The 10,193-nt window shown below is 30.6% G+C and overlaps 1 pseudogene; it reads left to right on the forward strand.

Moving 5' to 3' along the window:
- The first annotated feature begins 5,122 nt into the window (after window positions 1-5,122).
- Window positions 5,123-9,144, forward strand: LOC139773133 (uncharacterized; annotated as a pseudogene).
- The last annotated feature ends 1,049 nt before the right edge of the window (window positions 9,145-10,193 follow it).

The raw sequence follows: 10,193 nt of genomic DNA on the forward strand, positions 1-10,193 counted from the left end.
TGCGACTGTTGAGTATGTAGACGGACACATGCGGATATCTTTCTCTCCGTTAGTTAAGCAAGTAATTGTTAATATTACAGGATATAAAATGAAACTCTTCAGTTTAGAGCATTGTTCGAAAATAGTGGAATATTTATCAGGTGTATTAAGTTTCACATAAAAAAGACGTAACCATTTCAAGTTTTTGCACTGCGCTAGTAATTTTAAATTACGATCAGTTAGGACATCACAGCGAAAAAAAGTTCTTCCAAGAGTTGACTGGAAGAAAGTAGTCTGCTCAAGCTCTCATTAGCGATTCGACATCCGCTTCTGTAACAAAAATCATATAATTATTACAGTACTTCGTACTTCAATCGCAAAGAGAAAATTAATGCAACTTTTTCAAGATGCTTGAGATGCAAGAGAAGCAAACGCATAAATTTCGATAAAGGATTATATCGGTGTAACTTGTAATTTAAAAGAAAATTAGAAGAAGCACACACTTACTGGGGAAGGTACACTTTTCGTAAATTCTTACAGTCAGCGAGGGCATTAAAATCCTGCGATGTAATAGTCGTACTCGCTTGGCGCGCTGGACCGCAAGAGACAGCAATTTCATCGGGGACCACGATTGCGTCCGTTTGACTGATCTGAAACAAAAAATCGAGGTATATTTTGGTTTGGCAGATGACCCTTTATAGCCCGTACCTCGATCGCATTAAAAAAAAATCACAAAATGGCGCCACAATAACGATTAAAAAAAAATTTTTTAAAGAGATTTTTTTCTTTAAATCGTTATTGTGGCGCTATTTTGTGATTTTTTTTTCAATGCGATCGAGGTACGGGCTATAAAGGGTTATCTGCCAAACCAAAATATACCTCGTTTTTTTGTTTCAGATTAGTCAAACGGGCGCAATCGTGGTCACCGATGAAATTGCTGCCTCTTGCGGTCCAGCGCGCCAAGCGAGTACGACTCAACAAAATGTCTTATAAAAATTTGTATAAGCATAAAAAATACCAATAAATATGTACGCAAAAGGATTTTTCGATCGATTTTACTGTTTTGGCACGAAAAATTCATGAAAATTAACTTAAAAAATCCCATTAAAACGGATCTCCCCCTTTAAGAAACAAAGATTTTAGATTCGCGAAAGGTCACATTTCGACGAGATAAATATTGAAGTACACGAGAGTTAATTTTTCAATTACATGAAAAAAAAGAAACATTAATACGATTTATTATAAAATTAGGGTGTTTTGTTATACGTCGCCTGCTCTTTCTTTGTATAATATATGTTTCTAAACGTGCGTTTATATGTTAATGCTCTAATTGCAACTTATTCAGGAGAATTCGTGTACTGTGTTTAATAGCCCTACAATGGAATTACTGCCTGGTTTGGCTTTACCGTTTTACTCGAATAAGATATACAATAGCGTGATCGAGCGGGGATGAAACGTTTTGCTCTACTTGCCTTAACGATTCGTCGAGGTATTTTCGGGCGAAATGTAGTAATCTCACGTTGGATACGAATACCTTTATTACATCGAATTGGATTACGTCGCATGCGGCAAGCTTTTATTCAGATGATCGCGGCAAAACAGAACAGAATGTAGATTCTTTACCTGTCCCATAGCTTTCTCTTGGTTCTCTCGTGTCGCTCAAGCCCTCGAACTTCCTCAACTCGTGCCGCGTCTTGTGATCCTAGCACTTTTAAAGCAGTAATTTAAACCGGCAAGCATTATCCGAAAAGAGCGCTGTGCGTTGTCTCGCTGGGATAGAATTTCATTCGGATTGGTTTTTATTAACCATGTGACCGGCGTAGCTAATGAGACACCTTTCGCTGTGCGTCACGTGACTTTCGATAGCGCAGATTCGACCGCGCGTAAAGCCGTCAGATTTTTCGCAGAATTCAAGATGAGACTTTGGATCAGTTTTTTATTGCTGAACTGGCTGCACTAGTTCAGCGTTTATCTCTTTCCTTCCAAGGTGGAGTAAAAAAGAAAATCTCTGAACTCGTGCAGCCAGTTCAGCAATAGAAAAAGTTCAGCAGAGCTTTATTACAGCGATAAGCCCGAACTCTTTGAGCGCAGCGTATGACACTTTAACATGTCGAACGTGATATACGCTTTCCGGTATATCGCTTGCTTACTATAACGGTATACCGTTTACTTGGAGATTATTTGAGCTGTGACGAGTAGGCTGCTCAGGTTTTTTTTAATTTTCTATGGAAACATGAGAAACAATGAAATCTTTAAAGATTCGGCATTTGAATCTGTTATAGAAAACATAAAAAGCGTCAGTAACTTGTACACCTATATAATAATATACATATATACATTATAATGTATTAATATTAAATATATATAGGTTAATTAATAGTCACAAGATGAACAAACTTTAGCGGTGCTAAAAGAAGCGCTTCCATTTTGCAAGGACCAACCGCCGAAATGAAAATCATCTATACGTAGTCAGCACTCTCCGAGCTCCACTAATTGCTGGCAACAGCGAAGGATGGAATTTTAATCTGCATGAGCGGCAATCAAGAATTCACAAATGGATTTTCGCAGAAACATAGCGACGACGCAATCCTGTCGAAAAAAAGTCCTTTCTGTGCTCGAAGAAGCTACATAGAATATTAAATTTATCGTACGTAAAAAGCGCCGGGGCAGGAGTTTTGTAAACGCAAAGTTTACATTATTATTAATAATTATACTATACATTGTGCTATCATTTATTAAAATAAGAAAACAATATTCTATTAATATGACATTTAGATCCCAGTTAATATTTACATATAATTTTCTTAAGGTAGTCCTTTCGTGAGAACAAGTATTAGATAGGTACCTAAATTTGATATATGTTAAATATATACAGTAATAAGGGGCATGTGTACGAAAAATCAGTTAAGGTTACCGACACTTTACAAGAAATAAGTCAATCTAAATGTGCGTTCGCGGAGCGTGCTATTGTCATTCTATCCTTGTTTACATCTAATGAACGAGAAAGATAGAATGATGCAAATCGCCACGGCCGAGGTTTTCAACGAATAATACATATACTTAGCGATCAGATGAATACATTATTCATGTCTTAAAATATTCCCTGAAGTTTCCGGATTTCGTACGTACCTTGAAAATAAGGGCTTGCCGAATGTTTTGCTCTGATATATGAAGTTAAATAAGTAGTGGATCCAATCGCATATTGCTTTACTCGTGGCTGCGACGGCTGCGTTCGGAAACGTCACCCGTGCGCACACGAGCACACTCCCCTCTCCTTCTATCTCAGCAAATTAGAAGGAGAAGGGAGCACACCCGAACCCGAGTCACAGTATATACAGTAGCGCAACTCCGCTTATTTTGTGAAGCCAAGCTGTCCACGGTCATGCGCGACTTAGGGCAAGTGATGGCAGCGCCCTCTGAGCGCCCATTTCAAATAGGTCGTTATATACATTTATAGTTAGATATGTATAATGTATATTTATATAATGTTTAAATAAATAAAAATGTAATATATTTATATATGACAATAGTAAAATTATAATAAATGTATTCTAAATGTAATGGAAATATATAATTGTAATAAAAATATTTCTTAGAATGTTTAAATGTCACTAATTAATACCCTTATATAAAATAAATCCTTATAGAAAATCCTTATAGAACAAATATGAGTATATAACAATGTTTTATATAAATAAATGTTATAATAAATATTATAATAAATATTAATAATGCTTTTAGAGTATTTATAATTTTGCTTCTTCATAGAGGAAGTTTTGTTTTCGTGAATTTCGTATATGAACCTTTGATCGTGTATAAAGTTGGGTCTAGTCAACCAAATTTAAATGAATTATATATGAAATAGGGGTAGAAGAAACCAAAGAAAAGATTGTTTTTTGAGTTTTTGATGCCAATATGTTCAGAGTGTTCTAAAATGTCGAAATATTGCATTAAAATCGCATGTCCGTCTGTATGTATGTGTGTATGTGTGTGCATATGTTGTCTGTATGTGCTCTAACTTTCGCAAATATTGAGATATCGGGCTCTTTTTTTTTTAATCGATAGAGAATCATTCAACGAAGGTTGGTATTGAATTGGGCGATGATCTGTAAAAGGGTTCTTTGAAAAAAAATTTTTTTTTTAGAAAAGTGTGTTTTACGCTGTAATTTTTTTAATATTTGAGATAGCGATCTATATCTAATTCTATTGTATTTTCCAGTTTTTTCTACCCCTATTTCATATACAATTAATTAAAATTTGGTTAATTAGTTCCGGAGTTACAGACGTTTGAAATTTTTGAGAATCTGTACATAAATAGAACCCTGTTAAAGTTTGTTTTAAAAATAGAAATAATTTATTTTTAAATCAATAAAGTAACGTGTTATTTTAATCTCGATATTTGTATAATACGAATACTATCATACTATCATACTATTATATAAAACCCGACTGTTTGTCTGTCCGTCCGTCCGTTTGTCCGCGAACTACTCATTTGTTAGTGGACCGAATTTTTATCAAAAGTATATGAAACAGGGGTAGAATTTTCCGGGAAGTGGATAGCTTCCTCTATGAGGAAGCCAAAATAAATAAAGTAAGAAAGTTTCACACTTAAAAACTATGAGGAAGCAATGTGCAAGTTTCTACTTGCACCATGTTTAATATCAATTTTAAAAGAATTTTATTTATAATTTTACGCATCACACTATATGTAACATATATGTGAATATTCCTAAAATTAAAATGTATATGCAATGTAATGTATAGTAAATATACATTATAAATATACATATATGTATACACATATATCATACAATAAAGTATGCTATATTGCAGTTACATTATCCAGTGAGAAATACCTCATCAAAACGATATCAAATTGACGTCAAATAGATGAAATTTTCATCTATTTGACGTCAATTTGATATCGTTTTGATGAGGTATTTCTCACTGGGTAATGAGTGAAAAATTGTGATAGTAATACATATATATTTATAAAATTATTTTTGAATAATTTATTTTTTACAAAGCAAAAAAAGAACAGATTTATATAATTCTTTTAAGTAAATTTTTATGCATCTATCTAACACACACATATATATATATATATATATATATATATATATATATAAAAGAATTATATAGATCTGTTCCTTTGTTTGCTTTGTAAAAAATAAATTATTCAAAAAGAATTTTATAAATATATATGTATTACTATCACAATTTTTCACTCATTAATGTAACTGCAATAAAGCATACTTTATTGTATGATATGTGTGTGTTAGGCCCAACGCGCAATAAAAAAAATTAGAAATAGAAATAAATATTAAATAACAGAAAATCTCTCTTTTTCTGTGATATAAATATATTTAATTTAAAAATCTATCTTTTCAATGTCTTTTCTATATTGTGTGTTGGATTCTCTTTTGTTGTTGGCTTGCTGTTGACTGAGTCTACCGTCATTTGTTTATTGCGTGAGAAATTGGCGGTAAATGTACGTCAGTCAGCTGTGTCAATCAGAGGTGCATTTAAATTGTGGTGTCTGATTAAATGTCAACTCTCATGACAAGTGTAGTGTTACATTGAGTGATCTACTAGTTAAGTGCAAGTGAAAAGGAAGTGATAAGGAAAGGAGAAACCAATTTTAGGGATTGTAATCTGTATAAACAGTATATACAGGTTACACAGGTTTTCAATCCCTCGTGAGCTTTTTTTTTTGGTCTACGCTTTGGTCTTGATTTTGTTTCAGATTTTGCTGTAATTTAGAGTGAAGATTTTTCAAGAAAAATATATTATGACTTCGAAGAATACTCATTGGTGTGCAGCACCAAACTGCATGTTGGCAGTAAATTTAGAGAAGCGACATTATTTCCGTTTTCCAAAAGAGCATCAAAGGTATACATATATTACTTAATATTTAATATATTATAATACATAAATATTTTAAAATTGTATAAATAATAATATGTTAGATTTTTGATTACATATATATATTTTTTTTTGTCATAACTGGCATTATATATTGAAAAAGAGAACAAGTTTAGCTTCAAAGTCATGTAACTCGGGCAAAAAAATTGTAGAAAAATTTTAAAAAAGCAATTTGTACGTAAAAGATTGTAGTTTATGGAAATTTAGTTGTATTTGTCGAGAGAATTTATCCTGTCACGGCATAGAACGTTAAAAATACGTAAATTTAAGGGAAAAAACGATATGCCCTTTTTTAGAACACAGCACTGAGAAGATTAAGAGATTTTTAAAAACTATCAATAGTACGTTTAAGTAGAAACTTCAAGTTTTGAAATGCTTTTTTGAGCACCTCTGTATGATGATTTTTCACGGAGTTACAACGATTTGAAGATAGCCCATTTCTTTCTTTGTAAAACGCGTTTCCTATTTTTTTTAGAGTAGTATATATTATGTGCAATGCACTGCTTTCAATTAAATGTTGAAACTATTAATAAATGTCTGAATGTAGATATGTAATCCAACATTTATTAATATTGAATTATAAATATTAATTATTTTATAGTTATTTATATTATTTTATTATTAATTTTTTAGTATTTAATTAATTATTTACTATTAACAATTAATTATTTTTAATTACTTATTAATTGTTTATTTATATAATATATTAATATATTTAATATTATATAGATGGTTGGCATGGGTACAAGCATGTGGAAGGCAAGATCTTATACCTTTAGGACCAGAATATGCCTATCGAAATTGTCGTCTGTGTCACCATCATTTTGAAGAAAAATGGTATACAATTAAAGCAAGAGCACGACTTCATCCAAATGCCATTCCAACGAAATTTTTTATGTCAGATTTGAATAATAGGTAGGCTTTCATCTTGTTATTATTACTGTAATAATTTAAATAACTATATGTATAAAATGTGTGTGTTTGATGTTTATATATAATACAAATATAATGTTTCTAATATACTGAATATGAATATATAAATAAAATATAAGAAAAAAAATTGATGATAATAATTCTTTTTACAGTAATGAAGTTTCCAATTTAATATCTGAAGAAAAAGATGCAGAAAATCAACAAGAGGAAATAAATAGGTATATTTAATGTGAATTTTTTTATCTATATTTTATTTTAATAATAATATAGCATATCTCTATTATATAAAATCTGTTCGCATTTTTCTTTCAATAACAATATATATACAAATATAAATTTGCTTGCATATTACGTGTATAGATGATAAAATAATTTTGCTTTTATTAAACATAAAATTAATAGTAATTAAGATTTTATCTGTTATCATTGTATATTTTTCAGAGATCTACAGCCAAGAGAATCAGAAACTGAAGTAATGCAAACAGAAACTGATTGTGAGCTGATAGAAGGAGATGAAACTGTGCCATTGCATGCTGACATAGAACCTCAAATTGAACCGTAAGTTTTTATACATAAATTATTAAAGTCAATTATATACAAACATATACATATATATACAATACATACATATATACATACATACATGCATACATACATACATTCATATATATATATATATATATATATATATATATACACATAAATGTACATACATATACATATATACATATTTCTCTCTTTTAATCTCTTTCTTTCTCTGTTCTTCTTTGTGCTTTTTCATTTTCTAATAAATTTGAATATTTTGTAGAAGTACATCCAGCGGTATCCAGCATTCAACTGCAATGTCAACTCAGGATAAACTGCAGGCAGAAAAAAAAATATTAAAAGCAAAGGTGAAAACATTGCAGCAGTTAGTTAGAAGATTGAAGAAAAGAGAAGAAAACAATAAGAGAAGAATTGCATTAGCTGAAGAAGAAGGTAATGATCTTGAGAAACTTAGAAAATTAGGAAATAAGTATTTGCATGGTAATTTTAAGAAATTATTATCCGCGCAGATTGATGCACAGATTAAGAGCAAGCGTGGTATGAGATATGATCCGGAATTTAAGAAATTTGCATTATCTTTATTTTTTTTAAGTCCGCGAAATTACAGAGAATTAAAGACGTCAATTGCATTGCCTTCTGTGCGTTCCCTGCAACGATTTACTCAGACATGGGAGATTGAACCAGGTGTAAATTCAAAAATTTTTGAACTATTACGCATAAAATTACAATCACTACCACCTTTAGAGAGACATTGCATTTTATCTGCAGATGAGATGAGCTTAAAAAGTCATTTATTTTATAATGTTTCCAAAGACGAAATTATTGGTTTTCAAAACACTGGTTATGAAAAATCTCCCATACCTGCAAAAAGTGCTTTAGTCATTATGGCACGAAGCATTGCTGGCAAATGGAAAATTCCTGTTTTTTATTGTTTTATTGAAACCGCATGCCCAAGTAAAATTTTAAAAGAGATTATTTTTGAAATAATAATAAAATTAAAAAGTAATGGCGCAAATGTACATGCTTTAGTAACAGATATGGGGTCTAATTTCATACAGTTTTCGCGCGAATTAGGAATTTCAACAACAAACTCTACTTTTGTTGTTGACGAAGAAAGAATATTATATATTTTTGATGTTTGTCATTTAGCTAAAGCAACGCGCAATAATTTAATGAAATATATTTTCGAGTTTTGTTCAAAAGTTGCTTCGTGGGCACATATCGTTCAATTTTATGAAAAAGATAGCAAACAGTGGATAAGAGCTGCTCATAAATTATCGAAATGTCATATTGAACCAAATGGATTTTAAAAAATGAAAGTCAAATTTGCTGTGCAAGTATTTAGCAATCATGTAGCTGCGGGCATGTGTACCCAAATGTCATCTGGTTTTCTTCCATCTGAAGCAATTGGAACTATTGAGTTAATAGATCGTTTCGATAAGTTATTTGATATTTTAAATTCTTCTGCGATTGTTAGTCCGAAAGAATACGGAAGCGCTTACACTGGAAGTGAAAAACAAAAACAATTTTTAGAGGATATGCTTGAATTTATAAAAGCAATTGTAGTAATTGTTAAAAATGGTTCGCCTGTTAAATCAGTAAAATGCTTTCAATGCTGGCAGATCACAATCAATAGTATAATGCAATTGTGGGATACATTAAAATGTCACAACTTTTCGCAACTTTTTACCCGCAGATTAAATCAAGATTGCGTAGAAAATTTTTTTGGTTCAGTTAGACAACAAGGTGGTAATTGCTTAAATCCAACACCTATACAATTTGTGCGCGCTTTCAAAAAACTTTTTAGCATAAAATTTATGAAACATACTGATGATACAACAAATTGTGCTCCAGATAATGATGAAATGTTAAATGAAATTGGAGCAGTTACAGAATCTATAGTATCAGAATTTACTCCATCTACGCCATGCAAAATTTTAAATATACCGAACCATGATTATTATACACTAGATCTGCCAGAAGAAAATGCATTTAAATATGTGTGTGGATTTTTAGTCAAAAAATGTTTAGAAATACATCCTTGCGATACATGTGCAATGTATTTAAAAGAAAATAAGACTGTTTTAGATGATACAACAATATATTGTTCTTTTCGAGCATATCAAAGTCAAGAAGATAATCAATATGGGAAATTGACTGTACCAAGTAATAGTTTTTGTGATTATGTACGTCAATTAGAAAAAATATTCGTAGAAAATTTTGAGAGTAATTGTTTCCAAAAAAATGTTGGCAGTTATTTGCTTGAGCTAACACAGAAAGTAATTTTTAAATCTCCATGTTCTGACTTTCCCATTTTATTTCTCATTAAATTGTTTTTGCGCATGCGAATTTATTTTACATTATCACAACATAATAAATCAAGCAAAAGTATAAGCAATAAAGTAAAGAAAAAAAATAGAAAACTTTTAAATATTTTACATTTCTAATTGTATTTTTATATACATATATAAGTGTGTCCTTTTCGTTTCATCTATCACAGTCTTGTTTTTATATAATATGCGTGCAATGTATTAATATGATTTTTTCTTTGAATTGCAACAGTTTTATTAATAATGTAATTAAATTATTATATAATCAATTGCATGTTTTTTCACAGTGTGTTTTTGTTATGTTCTAATTGCATGTATAATTGATATACATATAGTTTGAACATTCTTTAATATTAATGTTTTTGTAATTTTTTTCTCTTTTTTTCTCTCTTTCCAATTTGTATTGAGGTGGATCAAGTAGCTGAGATACGAAAAGGAAAGAGAGTTAAAGAAAGAGAAAAAACGTTTTAATGTATAAGG

This window comes from Temnothorax nylanderi, unplaced genomic scaffold (assembly GCF_030848795.1).
Source record: "Temnothorax nylanderi isolate EJ_2023f unplaced genomic scaffold, tnyl_v1.0 TNYL_tig0057_pilon, whole genome shotgun sequence".
NCBI classification, from domain to species: domain Eukaryota; kingdom Metazoa; phylum Arthropoda; class Insecta; order Hymenoptera; family Formicidae; genus Temnothorax; species Temnothorax nylanderi.